Here is a 20,971-nt window from a genome sequence, read left to right as displayed (position 1 = left end):
TGATATTCCTCAGATCTTAGAAGAATGGTATTCCCATTCACATCATCCTGTGTCATCAACTTCTTGAGATCATGTTGGTGACACACCATCAACTACTGGTAGTAAAGTTCAAGGAAATAAGGGTAAAGTTAAGTTTCCTTGTAGGTTATGTGAAGGGAATCACCCCATTCACCTTTGTCCCTATCTGGATGAAGCCAAAAGAGTGTTGGATAACCGTCCTGCTTCACCACAGCGACTTCCATTTGGTTATAGGAAACTCTCCCTATATCCTTCACTAGTTGATGAATTGGCTGACCAAAATCAACCGTCGGTCAAATCCACTCTCTCTGAAAGTGGATCCTATGAGTTTATACCCAACCCAAATCAACAGGTTGAGGTAACCGTTGACCCAATTTCACCTTCAGTAAATCATACCTTTCCCAAAGAGAGTGAATATGATACCACTCAAGTTCTTTTTGTTTCTTCAGATTCTAATGAGCTTGGGGGCAGTCCTCCTGTTCCATCAAGACAGGAGTAAAATCCTCCAGTTCTCGTAACTCAAGGGGTTAATTCTCCCATTTCTACGGTACCCCCTGCAAGTAGTCTAGTCACTTCCTTTAATTGGAATCGACTGGCATGATTTCGCCTTCCTTCTTATGTGCCTTTCCAGATCATAGTACAAGTTTGTAATATGATTGTATCGGGCACTATTATAGATGAAGGTGCAAATGTGAGTATCCTTTCCTCAACTGCTTGGCAAGCACTTGGTTCGCCACCCCTTGTGCCAGTTACCCAGAATATGTTGGCTTTTAACAGAGGAACCAGTTGACCATTAGGGATCCTTCCTCAATTGCCTATTACTTCGGGAGGAAATATCATTTATCTAAATGTGACAGTAGTCCCAGGCCCTTTAGATTACAATTTACTTCTTGGGCGCGGCTATGTTTATGACATGGGAGCTATTGTTTCAACACACTTTCGAGTGATTTGTTTCCCGCATGAAGGCAGATTTGTCACCATTGACCAGCTTTCATTCCCCAGTCCAAATATGGCTTCCAGTCAACCATCTTCCCTAAATGGTCCTTTTGTACCAATGGTATCATCCCCACCACGGGTTAATTATGTGGCAACTCGTTCCATACCTACATCAACTGGCGATCAATTTAGTGATGTTGTACATCATGCACTCGAGGCATTGGAACCAGATCTCTCCTTCACGACTTCTTATGAGTTGTAATCAAAGGAGTATGAGGATTGTTCTAGCAACCATGAGGATAGTTCCTTGTCTTGTGTCAACCTCGTTAAAAAATGAAACAGGCCCATGAGCATAGTTCCTTGTCTTGTGTCAAGCTCATTAAAAAATGAAACAAGGTCCCAAGTTCCAAGTCGAGTCTTTAAGTAGATCTCATAAAATCCCAGTCGAGCCTTTCACTTGAACTCGTAAATGAACCTTCATTCCTTCCACTTGATAGCCACGAGTAGTCTACTTAGGTGAATGTAATGAATCTTGGGGGGCATGCACCTAATGGTAAAGTTAAGTTTCCCTGTAGGTTATGTGAAGGGAATCACCCCATTCACCTTTGTCCCTATCTAGACGAAGCCAAAAAGGTGTTGGATAACCATCCTGCTTCACCACAACAACTTCCATATGGTTACAGGAGACTCTCCCTTTTATCATGTTGGGGGCATTTAAACCAATATCAAGCATATTTTTTTCGTTCTAAGCTTGTGTAAAAATGAAACTGAATTCAAGCATAGTTTTTCGTTTCAAGCTTGTTTAAACATGAAACGGAATCCAAGCATAGTTTCATATGGTTCAAGCTTGTCTAAAAATGAACCCATTTCCAGTTTAACCCTTGTGATTTCCATTCTATCAGCCTCTTTCGTCAGATGAGCCTTGGTTGTTTTCATCCCATCGCCACCATCGCTTTAGCCGATCATACACTTTCACTTGGTTGTTTTACCCTTTTCGAGGAATAGTTGCAATGAGTGGTCTTATTAGCCAACCTCTTCACATAAATCAACATGTTTTGAGAAGTTCCAACATCACCGGAACTAGTCGCTACCCTAGACACCATTTGTTCCTCAAAATGGAGTCCTCTTTAAGCTCTTTTCAGACTCTCTAAATATGAAAATATTGTTAAGCGCTTGTCCTTTCCATCTCATTAACGGATTGGAAAAGATATCTCTCTTGTATTATTTTACGCTTTTTCGGACTTGAGGGATTAATTTATGAAAAAGAACTTGTGGAGTTTCCTTTTTGTCCCTTTTCAAACTTTCTAAACATGAAAAGGACCGAGTTATCTTTGTCGTTAAACTCGTTAAAAACATCAAATAGTGGCAAACTTGTCCATCTAGACAAGACCAAGTTTCACCTTCGCTAGACTCGTTAAAGCATCAAATCAAGATGGATTCACCCAAAGGGTGGAATTATATAACAAGCATATGTTATCCTCCTCAAGCTTGATAAAAATAAAGAGTTACTGGTCAGCAATGACTGGGGAAAATGGCAAAAAGGGGAGAACACTTTATGGTAGCAAGTCGCTCTTGAATATGACACTTTCACCTCATCACCGTGACTATGTCAATTGGGTCATTCAGCTTGATGGTTATCACACTGTTGGTCTATCATACCATCCATTACCTTGTTGTGGGTCAATGCTACCAATTCATTTTAGTTTCACCAACATGTTCAAGAGAAGTCATTCAGTTCAAACTTCATCCTTTGCAATACCGTAAACCTTCATTTTCATGACCTCCATTCCTGAACCTTCTGTCGTAAGTCGATTTTCATCTCCAAAATAATTTACCTCATTTCGTGTCGTTGATGTGGGATACATCAAGGCCCTCATGCGACGAGCCATTTCTTTTCGACATCAACACATCATCTAAGTAGTTGACTTAGAAACACCCCTTTAGTACCTTGAGGCTTGCATACATCAATGGCAGGTTTCTCGCTTCCGGTGATAGGTTTACATCATTGGCCTTCAACTGAAATACTTTGTATGGTGTTCGACATCAAATAATTTATTCACACCATGCGAAATGTACTGTAGTACCTTGAGGGTCATTATCATTATCAGTGATTCCTCTCGCATCTGTTAACAACTTACATCATTGGCCGGTAATCAGACAATGTCTTCCCATGTTCGACCTCAGATCATCTATTCACATGGTTAGACTTGTACTTGAGCGAAAGATTGAACGAGATTAAAGACCCCGGATCTAGTTTCATTCATCTGGGCTGTGACATTTTTAGGAGTACTAAATCAAATGTACAATGGCCTTACATTCATGGTCATCCATTCATGGGTCTATATCTGTAGATGACTATATTTGTACATGTAATGAAAGTTTATAAGCTGAGCATGGGTATGCCTTCCCTCAGCAAGTTCATGAGAAAAAACCAAATTATCATGATATATGTATTGTAATTGATGCAAGTCACCTTCTGCTTCGAAACCTCCTCTCCACATGATAAAGCATTTCACTCGACATACATATTTACAACTTCATGCTTTAGGGGGAAACTGTTATAGATCCATTTGGGCACATCAACCCCAACTTACAGATCAGTACTATTAGAGCCCATCAAACCCTAATTCAGTTATTACATGCCATAAATGAAGTCAACCATCAGAATGCCTCCTTCCCAAGAGATTCCATGATTGAAATCATCCAAAAACTGCCTCTAAGAAGATCAACGCAGGCAGGCCTTCATTAGGGTGCAATGCAATGCAGTCCACTACACTGCTTGGGTGCTATGCAGCGCACTTGAGCCCTCTTTGGCCTGCGCTGGGCGAGTTTGAGCGAAATCTACATTGGGGTTTGGAATATTCTTATCCATAGGATGCCTCTAGAAGTTTCCTAAGGCTATCTACTCCTTTGAGCTCAAATTTGGATGAGGTAGGGAGTTAAGGAACATCAATCCCTTTATCCCTTCCTCCATGGAACTAAATTCTAAGTTTGGGAAGGCATTCATTATCACCATTTATGGCATAAATTCCTTCATTCACCTATAAAAAGACCACTCATCTAAGTGATCAGGGGCTGGAAATCATTGAATTATAGGGAGACACTGTTAGTATGAGAGTTGAGTTGGTTTCAAGTATTGCAATGATGTCAAAATGTCTTACTTGTTATGAGGAGAGGATGGGATTGAACTGGAGGAGTGACATTGAATCAAGCAAATTGGGTCGTAACTCTTCCTTTTACTAATAAAGTGTTCAAAGCTTTTTCCATATGTTTGTATTGTTCATTGATGCTTTCATATGTGTATTATGTACTTGATTCCATTCTATGTTTAATCAATAGATCAGTATCATATGCTTTCATCAGTTTTTGTCTTCTGTCTGTGTGCAGGTACTTTTTAAGCGGATTAAGTACATAAATGAGCGATAGAATTGGTCAAGGGAGATAAGGAGTAAGCGAAAGCTACAGGTAGGCTTCGTTACTGTCTTATTTAATCTATTGGTTATAGAAAAAGTAGAGAATTCTTTGCACTATTGTTCTAGACTAAGCTACTAGTCTAGGGGTTTAATCGTTTATCCGTAGACAATAAAACTTCCCAAAACATTACCCATATCACCCCATTGTGCTCTAACTAGTAGAATCAAATCTAGATCTCCACGATAATCCATTCATGAGTATGGATGCTTCTCGATAACGACATGTTGTCGCTCAAGCCAGCTGAAAAATGCAGGGGAGAAAATGATTGTTGACTGACCAGCATGTCGAGCCATCAATTCAACCCACCTCTGCATATGTGGATCTCTAGGACCAACGACACCTAGTGATACATGCTGTGGTTGCATCAATGGGATTTTCTCTAAGGCAAAAGCAATCAAGATCGAACCATAGCAGAAATTCTTTGTCTTACCGCTTTTACCTTAGTCAGTTGTTCTTTCACCAGTGAAAGTATAGCCTCGCTCCAATTGAAAACTTTTGGCTCTAGACACTCCAGTGCATACTGCATATAAGATCTGTTCGCCAGATGTAGTGTCACACTGCCAGCCAATTTTGCGATCGTAAAGAGGATCATTCTTGAAGGCAAATCACTTACATCCTTGACGTTTATTTTCCCATCCTTGCTAGGATGTGTAGTTGGCCGACAAAACAGTCTGATGTAATCTCTCACCGATTCACCTCCACGGGCAAATCCAAAAAGTGAGATGGGGTACCTCGCCTCGACAGTCTGGTAAGAAAGTAAATATCCTCAATAGTAATAAGGACCATCTTGTCCATGCATGGGACCTGATAGATTTGAGTAACCCACAATTCTTGAGGGCCTCAATTGTACCCAGGTTATTTAGGGAAACCATGTCTTGTTCTTCATGCTCTCTTTCTCGTCATGTAATCGACATTCTGATCTGATGAAAGCCTGAAACACAATCATAAGCTAAATTAGGATCCTTTCCATGCAAAAAACAGGACAAATTTTGGAGCAAACAGCTAAAACAAACTTGGGAAATGTGCCCAGTGCAGCCTAGACACAGAGACAATGCACTGCAGAGCATGCAACCTTCTATCTGGGTGCTCTTCAGCGTATTTTTTTATGTGAAAGCCTGCGCTAATCCCAGGGCAAAAAAATGAAACCCCAGGGGCACCAAAAACCCTAAAACTTGCATGAAATGACAAAAGAATGGATTGAAAAGAAAGTAGAGAGGTTTAGTTCCTACCTGGTTCGGACGGCTCGAGAAATGGTCCACAGAATCTTTTGCAATCAGCTGGTGAAGTTCGAGGTAAAAACTAAGCTCAAAGCACAAAACTGGATGGTAAGTTCCAAATGGTAAAAATGATATGCTAAAAACTTGTTTTATTTTTATTTCATGTTAATTAATTGACTAAGCATTAGTTTTTGCCTATTTTTCCTATGAAATAGATATTTTTAATCCATTTGGTGATGTTTTGAGCAGGTTTTACAACTAATTTTCATAATTCAACGTGCTTGATTGTAAGTTGTACTTTTGACCACAAAGCACACTTTTATCCCTTTTCCGAACTTTGTTAAAAACGAAAAAGGAACCCCCTTGCAGTCCTCTTTAAGCCCTTTTCAGACTCTCTAAACATGAAAAGATTTCTAAGCGCTTGTCCTTTCCAGCTCGTTAACGGATTGGAAATGATATCTCTCTTGTATTATTTTACACTTTTTCGGACTTGAGAAATTAACTTACGAAAAAGAACTTGTGGAGTTTTCTTTTTGTACCCTTTCAAACTCTCTAAACATGAAAATGCCTGAGTTATAGTTGTCGTTAAACTCGTTAAAAACATCAAATAGCAAAAAACTTGTCCATCTAGACAAGACCGAGTTTCACCTTCGCTAGACTCGTTAAAAAATCAAATAGCGATGGATTCGCCCGAAGGGTGAAATTATACAACAAGCATATGTTATCCTCCTCAACCTTGATAAAAATAAAGAGGTACTGGTCAGCGATGACTGGGGAGAATGAAAAAAGGGGAAAACCACTTTATGGTAGCAGGTTGCTCTTGAACATGACACTTTCACTCCACCATGACTATCTGGGTTGGGTTATTAGCTTGATGGTTATCACACCGTTGGTCTATCATACTATCCATTGCTTTGTTTTGGGTCAATGCTATCAATTCACTTTAGTGTCGCCGACATGTTCAAGAGAAGTCATCTAATCAAAATCCATCTTTTGCAATACCATAAACCTTCATTTTCATGACCGCCATTCCTGAACCTTGTGTCGTCAGTCAAATTCCATCTCTAAAATCACTACACTCGTTTCGTGTTGTTGATATGGGATACACCAAGGCCCTCCTGCGAGGAATCGCTTCTTGTCGACATCAACTCATTATCCAAGAAGTTGACTTAGAAACACCCATTTAGTACCTTGAGGCTTGCAGGACATCAAATCATCCATTCACGCCATGCCGACATCAAATCATCCATTCATCTTTAGTGCCTTTGACCAAAAGACTTTGTATGGTGTTCGACATCAAATCATCCATTCACACCATGCCGAATGTACTGCAGTACCTTGAGGATCATTATCATTATCGGTGATTTCTCTCGCATCTGTTAACAACTTACATCATCAGTTGGTAATCAGATGGTGTCTTCCCATGTTCGACTTCAGATCACATATTCACATGGTTAGACTCGTACTTGAGCAAACAGTTGAACGAGATTGAAGACCCCAGATCTAGTTTCATCCATCCAGGTTGTGATATCATGAGTACTAAATCATATGTACAATGGCTTTACATTGATAGTCATTCTGATCATGGGTCTATATCTGTAGACGACTGTTTATGTACATGTAATGAAAGTTTATAAGTTAAGCATGGGTATGCCTTCCCTCATAAATTCATGTAAAATAAGATATCATGATATATGTATTGTAATTGATGCAGGTCACCTTCCACTTCGATACCTCCTCATCACATCGTAAATCATTTCATTGGACATTGGCATTTTTCCGACTTCATGCTTTAGGGGGAAATTGTTACAGATTCATTTGGGCACATCAAATCCCAACATTCAGATCAGTGTTCTAGGGCTCATCAAACCCTAAATTCAGTTTTTTCATGCCCTAAACAAGTCAACCCTTTGAATGCCTCCTTCCCAGACAGTTTCATGACTTGAAGATATCCAGAAATTGCCTCTAGAGGGACCAGTGCAGGTAAGCCCTTATGAAGGTGCGCTGCAGAGCAGTTGAGTCCACTGCCAGGGTGCTCTGCAGAGCACTTATGGTTCCTTTCACCTGCATTGGGCGAGAATGAGCGAAATTCACAAAGGGTTTGGGGAATATTCTTATCTTTTGGAGTCATCTAGAAGTTTCCTTGTCTTATCAACTCATATGAGCTCGAAAATGGATGAGGAATGAGTTAAGGAGCATCCTATCCTCTCATCCCTTCCTCCATGGAACTAATTCTAAGTATGAAAGGCCATTCAATGTCAACATTAATGAAAAAATCTCCTTCATCTTCCTATAAATTGACCACTCATCTAAGTGATCAGGGGCTGGATTATGTTGAATTGTAAGGAGATAATGCTGCTATGAGACTTGACTTTGGAGCAAATGATGTGATGCCACAAGCTTGTCTTGATTTTGATGTGATGTGGATGGGATCCAAGCTAGAGGAATGACTTTGAATCAGACATTGATGGTTGTAATTCATTCTTCTATCTAATAAAGTGTTTGAACCTTTTTCCATATGTTGTTTTCTTTCATAATGCTTATATGTATGAATTGCTTCTGATTCCTTTCATTTATATTCAATGGATCATATGCTTTGATCAGTTTTCGTCTTCTGTTGTGTTGACAGGGTACTTTTCAAGCGGATTAAGTACGGGAAGGAGCGACGGAATCGATACAAGGGAGATGAGAGGAAAGTGGAACTACAGGTAGGCCTTCTATCCTCTCTTCTTATCTATTGCTTATAGGAAAAGTCTAAAACACTTTAAACTATTGTTCTAGGCACAATTACTTGTCTAATGATCTAGTATTTATCCGTAGATGCTAAATTCTCCAAAACAGGTTGGGATCATCATCCATTTAAGTGATCAAACTTCTTTTAAAGCATCAGTGGGACTTAGTACTGGGACTAATAATTATGCTGAACTAAAATCTTTGAAGCTACTTTTGTGCTGGTTAAGGCAGTTGGACATTGGTTCAGCTCAGATATTTGGCGACTCCATGAATACGATAAAATGGACAAAAAATGAGCAGAGATGTCAAAATATAATTTTGATTCCTATTTTAGATGATATCCTTTACATCAAATTAGTTTTTCATGACATTTCTTTCTGTTACATTTACAGGGAAATAAACATGGATGCTAACAATTTTTCTAAATAAGGTATTCAACAAGCTTTGGACACCTAACATATAATCTCAAGGGTCAACAAGCGGGTTCTTGAGATGGATCAGCCTCCGTTCCTCTCAAAATTCCTGTCCATTTTTTGTTATTTTTGTTATGGTAATATAGTGAGTTATGGGACTGTAATCATACAGTTTTAGTATTGATATTCCCTTCACTGTTGTTATCAAACTTTACATTTTTGAACAAGTTTTTTGGATTTTCGGGTTGTTTTCTCTGTATGTACGGAGAGACCCAGGTTTTACTATGACATTTGATATTCTCTTGCAGTTTGTGAACTTTTGTATTGAGCAAAGAGTTGTTTTATCTCCTTTCCTCAATACGATGTGCAACACTTTCTAATCAAGGTGAACACACAATCTTTGATTTGAATGTTTTATTGTATCCACTATATAACTTTTTATTTCCTTAATAAAAAGTTCAATATTTCTCCAAAAAAACAAAACTAAACTCTATAATTCATTAACTCTATAAATATAAAAAGAAAATTAAAAAAAATAATTTTCAAATTATTCAATCATAAAAATTATATGAAATCTAAATAATTAATTTAGATTTATAATTTGAATAAACCAAAATTAATCTTTTATTATTTTTATTATAAATTAAAGTTAATATTTGATCATTCTTATTAATCCATTTTAAAGCATAACTATAGCAATGAATCTTTGATTATTATTAGTTTCCCTTTGATTTATACAAAGTCACACACATATGTATAACCACTGTTATTGTAATATTTTCAAAATATAATACCATGTGTATTAAAAAGTATTTACCATGTGGAGTTTCAATATTTATGTCATGGTTTTTAATACTATTTCAATATTGATATTGTGATTTCTAGATATTTTATTGTTAATTAATAATGAATAGAAAAGTGTAAGTAATGTTATTGTAATATTTTTAAAATATAAGATTAGATGTATTGAAAAATATTTACCATTTCAAATTTTAATATTTATGTCAAGATATTTAGATGAATAGTGTGATATTCTGATATTTTATCGTTAATTAATAATGAATAGAAAAGTTTAAGTATTACATGTTTTTATTGAGAAATAAATTAGAAATTTTATTACATATTTTCAAGATATAATACTATATGTATTGAAAAGTACTTAACACTTTTATGTTTCAATATTCATGTCATGGCTTCTGGAACCATTTCAATATTCACATTGTGATTTTTGAATATTTTGTTGTTAGTTAATAATTAAGAGAGTTGTTTAACTATTAGATATTTTTGTATTTTTTTGTGAGAATTGGTGATACGATTTTTGACAAGATGGTGAAATTTAGTGTTTTAAAATGAGTTTTTGAATGCATAAATAGATGCATTGACTTGAAAAACCCTTACGACATTTGAATTCTGCAGATCATATAAGTGAAATTTATGATTCCAACAAATCTCTATTGGATTTGGGGTAAAATTGATCCAAATAAAGCAAAAACATCTACAATTAGATTATATGATAATTAATGTTACCAATTGTAATAATTATAATAATTTTGTTATCAATTAATATTATTAGTTTCTATTAGTTAATATATACTAACTCAATGTTCATAACTATTATTTAATGAAAACCAATATCAAAAGAACAGTATGGTTTTCTTAAAGGGAGAAGCATCCATGATGCTGTCGCTGGTACACAGGAGGCGTTATTCTCCATCCACTCAAAGAATAGAGAGGCGGTCTTAATCAAAGTAGACCTCAGGAAGGCATATGATTGCATAGATTGGGGATATATCAGGTGTTTACTTGCAAGAATCGGTTTGAGGAGCAACATGATCAACTGGATCATGGCTTGTGTCGATCCTGTGGATTACGCTATTATTATAAACGACATTCCTACCCCCTTTTTCAGTGCAGAGAGGGGGTTGCGCCAAGGATGTTCCCTCTCCCCTTTATTATTTATACTGGCTATAGACTCTCTCAGCTTACATATCCATAAGGCTGTGAGTGAGAAAGCATGGCGGCCTCTCAAAATATGCAGAAACATATCTCTGACTCATAATTTTTTTGTAGACGATATATTATTATTCGCTATGTTTTGCAGGACCACTTGGATGCGCTTTCATAATATAATGGAAAATTTTCAAAGGGCTACGGGACTTCAGGTTAACTTGGATAAATCTTTTATATACCATTCTGATCTCAAGCAGGAAGATGTTCATTGGCTATCTGAGCTATTTGGTATAAAAGCCCATCATATCAGCAGTGGTATAAAGTATTTGGGTTTCCGGATAAAAGCGAATGGATACTCGAGAGCTGATTGGAACTGGATTGTGGACAGATTCTATAGGAGAATCTCCGCATGGGAGTATAGATGCCTATCTTTGGCAGGGAGAATTATATTAGTACAATCCATTTTGAATCAACTCTCTGTATATTGGGCGCACCTATACCATTTTCCGGTGAGTATCATCAACAACATGAATAGACTTTCTGCAAATTTCATATGGGGGGGTCATGCTGATAGGAGTAAATTTCATCTTATTAAGCTATCCGGTATTACTCTTCCTAAGTCGATGGGCGGTTGGGGTTTAACCAATTTGAGAATCTTTGGTAGAGCTCTCCTGTGCAAGTCTTTTTGGAGAGCAATTCAAGGTGTAGGCCCGTGGAGTCATATGATACGATCGAAGTATCTTGCTAAGAAGAACTTCCTTTTCTGGTACCGTAGAGGCTCTATTGGTGCAGCATATGGATCCCCCATATGGCTTAGTTTCCGAAGGATTGAGGCGCTCTGCTTGAAGCATTTGATCTGGCGCTTTCAATCGGGGAATAAAATCATTATTGGCAGTGACCGCTTCAAATGCGGGGCTGATGAAATTGATATTCCAGATTCCCTTCTTCATCATTTTCACAGAAGCGGATACTTTTATTGGGATAAATTGATTGCAGAATGGAATGGCCCCATTCCACGGTGGAAAGATGCAGTCGAATTGAACATTCCCCATGAGATTGTGCAGCAGTGGAATAGCATAAGGTTGAGGCTACAGAATGGAGGTTTTTTCAGAACAAGAGATTCAGATTTCCTATCTTGGAACATCCCGAATGAGGCGGAGGATATATCAGTTAATGGAATTTATCAGCAGTTGATCGGACAACAATCAATTGGATCCCCTATTTTCCCACAAATCTTCTGGAAAGATGGTTGCCCTACGAAGATGATTCTCTTTTCTTGGCTTGCATTTCACAATCGAAACCTTACCTGGGAGAACTTAATGAAGAGGGGATGGAATGGACCTAACATCTGTTCTTTATGCAGAGAGGACGAGGAGTCAAACTTGCATATATTTCTTAAATGCAAGCAGTCATATCATATTTGGCAGGAATTAGATAGAGTTTATGGCTTTAATTTGGATGTGCAGGATTCGATCCAGAAATGGTTCATAAAATGCAGTGAGCGTAATATCCTATGGCGTAGAATTTGTATTTTATCCATGTGGTATATTTGGAAATGGCGCAACCATTGCGTCTTCAACAGCTCGAAAATTTCATATGCAAAAACTTTGGATTCTATCTCTGTTTGTTTGGAATCTCTTCCTCAGAAGAAAATCAAGCACCAGAACAATTGCCCAGACAGGTCATCATCTGTACAACTTTCTCAGCCGACCGCATACTTCGACGGGGCCGCACAAAAGGGACAATGTGGCTGTGGTTTCCACATCAAGATAAATGAATCTTCTCAATTTTCTTCTTTCTGGCACGGAGGTCATGGCTCCAATAATTTGGCTGAAGCCTTAGCTCTCTCAGGACTTTTAAAATTTTGTATTTTCCTAGACATACAGCAGGTGGCTATCTATGGAGATTCGAAGATATTGGTTGATTCGGTAAATAGGAGAAATATCATTTTGGCGCAGCACCTGACCGGTTGGAGAGACAGGATCAACTACTACTGGAGCCGCATGGTGAACAACACTATTCAGCACATCAGCAGGGACAAAAATTCTACAGCCGATGCACTTTCTAAAATGGGTCTTACCTCCTCTCCTGGATTTTGGCATCTTGAGATAGTTTCGGATGGATCCACATTTCAGATCCAAGATTTTGTTTTACCAGACTTTTAGTGCTCTGTTTTGGAAATTTTGCCTCACCAGATGATGTTTTCTCTCTATAATCATGTTCTCTCTGTACTAATTACAGAGACTTGATAGTAGATAGTTTTATGGCTACTTAGTTATTATGTTACTCTATAGAACATAGGAATTTTTGAGACTATGTGGCATACAGATCAAAATTAGAACTATTGGATGTATTTCTGCAAATATTGGACTTTTATATTCCTCATATAATATATTAAGCTTTTTTCTCTCTGAAAAAAAACTATTATTTAATGAAATCACATTAAAATTTGTAAAGAGTCATTAGTCAAAACAACATAGTTTAACTAATTGACAAAATGGTTTTTTTGGGACATTTTTCCTAGTTTATTTTAACCAAAATCCAGCCGACATTTTTAAAAAGTTTGAGCTAGTCAAATCTATATGATCATAAAAAAAGATATAATCAAATTCACAAATTAAAATGACTTGAAATTATTTCATTTCTATTTTCTTTTAAGCAAAGTCTTTCAAAAAAAACACATAAAAGACATTTTTGACCTAAACCAACAAATATGATTCATCATCATTAAAACACTTTATCCTTATTTTTCATAAATTATTTTGATTAAAATTAACATCTATTTATATTCACAAAACATTTATTGTTTTATAATATTAATAATCCATATAACTAAATATATATTTAATTGAAAAAATTACATCTCAAATAAAATCCCATATAAAATATATTAAAAATATTTTAATATTAACCATCAATATTAATTTAAAAACAAAAATCATACATTTTAGATGTAAAAAGAAACCAAACAAAATTGCATATAAAACATTTGGATATTTGCCTACTACACTTAAACAATTAACATCCTCGTTTATATAAAAGTTATTTACTTTTAGAGTTATGTACATTTTTGCAAATGTTTACAATAGTGACTATATACTATATCCATCTTATCACATGTAATGTCTTCTTATATAAATATTTGAGCATTAAAAATACTATCATTCGCTATCATTACAAACGTGCCTTAAATATGACTCTTTTTTATATTCACCAAAATGGAAAAAGTGTGCTGCACTTTCTTTGTGATTGTCCCTTCGGAGGGTGAGTGTGAGAACTGTTGCCATCATGTTGTCTTATGCGGTTTTGAAATGATAATTTATTTTTATCTTTTTAATTTAGGAAAAATGGAAAATATTTTATAAGTTTTTTTAAGAATATATATATATATATATATATATTAATTTTGAGAGTTAGTTTAATTGATTGAGTTTTTTTAAATTAATTTGTTAATAAAAATTATGAAATCAATTCTCAAACCGTTGAAAATTAAATTTTGCTAATAGACTAGTGAAATGTAAGATTTTTAAGTAAACCTACTAAAAAATACTCTATTTCATAATTTATTAAAATAATGAAATATTTTTTTAAATATTTTTATAAAATCTAATAAACTTTCTCTTTGCCTTCCTGGGTTAATCCATTGAAAGGCATAATGATGATTTAAGTTATCTTAATGATGATTAGTCACTTATTTAATAAAATTTAATAATATTGTTGTGATTATAATGATGTCACTGGCATTATGACAACTCAATATGTTCCTGACAAGTAGGAAGGAATGATTTAATCCAAACAAGGTTTTAAACAAAATAATCCACTTTGAGATTGGATTAAAGAAATCAATTAAACTGAGAAACCTTTTCCATCCTTTTCCTAACTTAAAAGTCTTCCCCTATCATGTTAGGCTAGTTGGTAAAGGATCCATCACATTCATTTTTCAAAGCCCTATCATGTTATTTTAGTAGGTAGGGGATCCAACATTCATTTTTCAAAGTCCCACCTCATAAGGATAGATTTGACATGACTTCCTCCTGGAATGAGCCATTCACCTTTATAAAAAATTATAATATAAGAAAGGAAGCTTCGAGGCCTTACATTACAAATAAAGTGGTACCTAAAATGTATCGACCTTTGGGTTATCCCATATTGTGCATGTATAAGTAAAAATGTTATCCTATAATGTTTATAAATTTTTAATATAGAATTATTTTTAAAATATAAATATATATTTATAAGGTTTAAAATATAATATTTATAAATTTTTAATTTAAAAATACTTTAAAAATATAAATATATATTTATTATTTTTACCATAAAAACACTTGCTATTACAAATAACATATCCATTACTCATATTAATACTTTCCTTATTTCCCTTTTTTTTTTTTTTCCATTCTGAATGGCAGACATTGATTCACTTTAAAAAATCCATAACACATTACTTTTAAGGGGTCCCATACATGTGATAAATCAAAAGAAAAATGAAAATTGAATCCATTTGAACAACCATTGGGGTACAATGATATCATGGGGGGTCTTACACATGAAAGCGACTTTGTTAAAGATTATTTACAATAATTCCATACATTATTAAATGGATTCTAAAATGTGAAGAAAATGAATGTGTAGTAGGTAACTTTCATTTTATTGTACAATAAAAAGCAGTGTCTAGTTATTTTATTAGGAGATTTTTCAATAAATAAAAATAAAATATTATTATTTTTAAATATTTTAAATTTAATATATAAGAAATTAAAATTAAAATTACAAAAATAACATTTTAAAACATACCTATTCAAACTAGGTAATAAATAAAAAACTACTTTATAATAAATAAAAAACTAATTTATATTAACTTATTAGCAATTTTGTAGTATATATAGTAATATATATTCAATTTTAACATTTTATAAGAATTTTAAATAAAAATATAGATTCATCTAAAAATGGTGAGTTGAATTGCAATGTTTTTAATAAAAATAGTATATTATAAATAAATATAATATAATGAAAAATGGTTTTGAAAGATTATTTTAATTGAATCATATATTTAAGATATGTGGTTGATAGAGAAACCATAGATTATAAGTTCAAATTTGAAGGTAGTAGTTTTTATTGTAGTTGGTGGTTGAATCACTTTCTATTTGAATATTTCTTAGAAGAATAAATTTTCGAAAAAAATTATTTAAAAAACAACAAAAAAATATGAACCATTTATTTAAAAAAAAACAAAAAAGTATGAACCTTGATTATTGTAATGTTGATGGAAGGTTCAATTATATATATATATATATTGTAGATTGGAAAATTGACAAGGGAGATGGTGCAACATTTGCTATGAAGTAATTAGTATTAGAGAAATGTTTTAAGGTGTGCCCTCCAATGTGGAGTGTTATCTCATTCACTTGTATTGCTACAAAGGTTGTGTGAAGAGGTAAATATTGTGGAGTATGACTTGGTCACTAAAGTTTAAAGTCAAAAAATTTAACTCATCTCCTTTTTTTCTTTAACTTTAAGTGAGATACATGTTGCAAAATGACATGAAGAATGTTATCTTGAGGTTTGCTTGCCATTATTAGGGAAAATGAGACACTTTAACTTAAAAGAATATGGTAGGCTTATTAGGGACATGTCAATTGAATTTAGCTTGGGTTGTTGGGAGAAATGTTGTTATCCTCTCCACTCAGGTTCATGTTGAGCTCCTAAAGAGTATTTCTTGTAATGGCTTCGAGCCTTACTATCTAAGTAGTCCATCAAGGACTGAAACATGTATATTCCTCTTAAGGAATATAAAGATATTTCTCACAAAAAAAATTGGAAGACAGAGAAAAGAACATGGGAAAAATTGAACCCAAAATTGAAATGATAATTAGCTTGCATTGCATACTTCTTTACTCATTGAATAAAGGTTCATAAAGAAAAATATGCATAGGCTCATCAAAATCAATTGATAATAAATCATTAAACTCATGAATGAAATTTTTTTCTTTCAAATCTTTAATTTTTATTCACCAATATTTTACAATTAATTAAATAATTAAAAATTCCCCTTTTGATTGAGTGTATTTTTAAGCGCCATTTAATTTTTCAAAGAAAAGTGAAAATCCTCTCCTCCTCATTTATATATAATTTTAGCGCTCTCTTCTCAATTCTCCTCATTTTGAATGTGTTATTCATCGATGGGCATTACTTTATAGCCTTTGCTCATTAATATATTAGCCTGATTAGGGTTTGGTTTCTTTGTTAGGCTTAAAATTGATTCCATTTATTGAAATAACGAGGAGGCTTGCCTTTAAGAAGATTTACGTGTTCTTAAGAGATTAAAGATTGATGTTATCCAAATAATATATAAGGTTTTTAAGACATTTGATTTTTCCCACAAGTTTGTAACATGTGGATAATTAAAAATATCATTTTTTCTAAATAGTGGGAAACCTATCTTAACTCAGTTGTCAAACCGACAGTGAGGACAACCATCTCTGGTTGTTATTCGCAAATGTAGGCTGACTCATCACTGTTATTCAAGGAAAACCACACCACCCAGAATGACCCATTGGTGGTTTGTTAGGGGGCAGGCTTCCACTCATGCCATATGCCTCTAGGTCTTGGATCATTACCCTGTTCCCTTATGTCTGAGGAAGATGATCTCTTAGCCAAACAAAAGCAGTTTTAGGGCATACTCCAAGTCCAAAATTAGAAATATCATACTTTTCAAAGAACGAAGTTTTTTTTTTTTATAAAGTAAATCAAACTTTAATTTATTGTTCATTTATGGGTTTATTATAGTTATTTGTTTGCTAATATATATTCATAATTAGGATTTGGCTTCTTTATTTAGTTTGAACTAAATTTATTGACTAAAATAAAGAAGTTTTGTTTTAAGAAGATTTATATATTTTCTAAAGATCAAAATTTGATGTTATTGGAAAAATATGATGATGATGACGACTAACATTCATTAAGATCATAATTAGTTTATCAAACTTTAAGAAATGTGAGAAAATACTTAATTTTTTCAAAATTTTATTTATGTGCTTGAAACACATTAAGAGAAGCATTCCAAAATCAACAAAGTTTTAATTACTTAGGAGGTTAAGAAGGTTGATATTGTAATAGATATTTTGAAATTGTTATTTAATTTAGGTACATGCAGAGCACTTTAGGAGAATACACATTCATTATTCAACCCTCTTAGTGTCACAAAGATGATAGATTCTTTCATCACATGGTGTTTTGGGTTACCTAATGCACAATTTCCTTACGCAACTCATGTGAGTTGGTTCATATTTAAGCAATGTTGATTTCCCTCTTTGTGCTAGTCAAAACATAGAGATACTTTTGATATACGAGTTTAGGGTTGAGCACCTTCTTATAATATCTTAATTTCTAATCCTCTAATTCTTTATCACACCCACATATTTTTCTTATATTTAATTGTAATAATATTTTTTAATATTATTTGTATTTTGCATAATAACATATTCATGTACTCCAGAATGATTTAGCCAATACTTGACATCTTTATGCATCCCCACTTGAGCATTGGTGGTTTTGGCTAGGGTTTGAAGCAAATTTTGGGAGTCTCTTGTCCTCCATGTTGTTTGTCTTGTTCTCGTACGTTAAGTACCTAATCATGGTTATCGTCTCAATGGGAGAGAAGCTTACTTATATAAGGAGGATACGATAGAGTGTGTTGTCTTTAATTTTGATATTACAAGTTACAAAATTATTTTGGATTTGCTTTATCTTTCTCCAATATCCTCCGGGGATACACATCCCCAAACTTCACATCCATATTAAGAGTGATGTGAGTATCAAAGAGGAGTTTTTTCTTATATTATAGCCAAAGGTCCACTAGTTTACTCTTGTTTTCAAGCCCATAATAAGCTTTCCACCCTTGATTTATCCTCTTCTAAACACTATAGTTTCAATTGAGCTTGTGATAAATATTGTTTCTGAGATATTTGTATTAAGGAACTTCCTTCGAGTTACTGTTATCTTACATGGGAGTATCGTAGATGATATTTTCAGATTTAATTACCAAACCTTTGTTTTGTTAATGTTCACAGTCAATACCTATAGCATAGCATAAGTTCTTGAGGATTCTTAGTTGCTAACTGAGGCCACAGGGATTCCTCACCATAAAAAGTGTATCATTGATGTAAAGAAGAAGGATGATGGCTATACTTGCTAGAGTCAAGCCAATATAACCACCATATTGCAAACAATACTTTAATCAACATCTTTTAAACAATACCCTAACTTATCAATGTATATGCCAAAGAGGGGAGGGGATAAAGGACAATGTTGCTTGACACCCATATTACAATTAATTTCTTCCGACCAATACTTAGTGTTCCTAAACTTGGGAATAACATTCTCATATAACCTTAATATAACAAATTTTAGTTTGGAAGGAACTTTTTAGCTCTTCTAACCTATTCCAAAGGTTAATCTTATGAAAAAATATTTTCTAAAATCAACAAAACAAGAAAGGAGATTGGTTTTTGTTATTGCAACATTCCCTTGCAATGATCCTAAGAATAAAATAATGGACCATAGTTGAATGATAACCTCTAAAGCTAACTTGACCTTTAACTCCTTTTTCATGGCTTTCAAACCATATGTTGATCTTATTTTCTAGAATACTTCCATGTAACTTGGCTAAAATAAGGCTAATCATAATGGTCCTCTAATAAGAGGGATTGCTTTTAACCCCACTTTTAAAGATAGGAACAATGAGGCTTCAAGTTAAGGGTTTAGGGAAGCCTACTAAGTAACGAATAACTTTTGTATGTGAGGAATGAGAATAGGTCCTCTAATTTTTAAGATTTCAACTTGACAATTTTTTATGTCTTGGCTTTCCCTTTTATAAATCATTTAACCCCGAATTTTATGTTTTATATAAAAAACACTTCATTATATAAAAAAGGTTTAAGGATACAAATTTGTATCATATTGATAATGAAAAATATCATTAAAAAATGAAAAAGATAATTTTCCTAGATTTGTAAGAAATTTCTCCTTTTTAGTTGTTGGTGTCTTTGATTATAATAAGGTATTGGAGATATATCCAATAATCATAATAAGATATAAGAGATATATCAATACTCAGTACTCATACATTACAGGTAAAATATAAAAATATAATATGATATAAATAATTTAATGTTGATTAAAAAAATTATAAGGTGAAAATAAAGTGATTTTTGTAGGGTTTGGTTTTTAGATTTTAGGTTCAAATTTTAGTGGGAAGAGTTGAGGGTCAGAGCGAATGGTGGAGGTTACACTATTTTTAAAGATGTTTAGACTATATACACGTATAAATCCTACACTGCTTTAGCACTACATAAACAAAATTAATTCTTTCCATAATAAGAAATACAACTTAAAAGAAATTCAATTAATTAACATCAACAAATAAATGCATTGTCTAACTATCCTATGTATTTGAGTTTTTGGTTGAAAGATGGCAAAATAATTTTTGGTCAAATCGTGATCTTTTGTTATTTAAAATTCATTTTTGTCTGTATTCATGGAGTCATCACATTGAAAAACCCCTATACCACATGGATTTTAGAGAGTTCACAACTCAAACTTGTGATTCCAACAAATCCCCAAACAAATTCCACTAGATCTTTTGTTATTTAAAATGCATTTTTGTCTACATATATGGATTCATCACACTAAAAAACCCCTAAAACACATGGATTTTGGAGAATTTACAACTCAAACTTGTGATTTCAACAATTCCCTAAACAAATTCCACTAACTCAAAAAATATAACAATTAAACTAAAATATAAATAAACATTAAATTCAATTAATTAATATCAATAAATAAATATTTGTGGTTTTTATTATTTGAATTTAAATAAATTAAAATTAAATTAATTGACTATCGTACATAACTAATTCAACTAAAACATGGCCGCTAAATCATGTACCACCACCACATGGCTTAAAGTATCGACCACCCCTGTCACCACGCGGTTCGTGTCTTTTGACTTGGACATCAAATTCCACAACGATATGATTTATGGGATTAGTCTAATGAGGCGGAGGAATTGCTCGGATGGTTAAAAGTATGAGGCGGAGGAATTGCTCGGATGGTTAAAAGTGGTCGGAATTTGAGCAAAATTCAAATTTTTTTTAGAGATAGTATTTGAATGGTGTTTTTGATGGTGGAAATAAATTCAGCACCATAAAAACATCTAAAACACATAAA

This window comes from Pinus tabuliformis, chromosome 7 (assembly GCF_031772625.1).
Source record: "Pinus tabuliformis cultivar Carrire ecotype Pingquan chromosome 7, CPIR1, whole genome shotgun sequence".
Taxonomy (NCBI): domain Eukaryota; kingdom Viridiplantae; phylum Streptophyta; class Pinopsida; order Pinales; family Pinaceae; genus Pinus; species Pinus tabuliformis.
Note: the sequence above shows the minus strand (reverse complement) of the source record.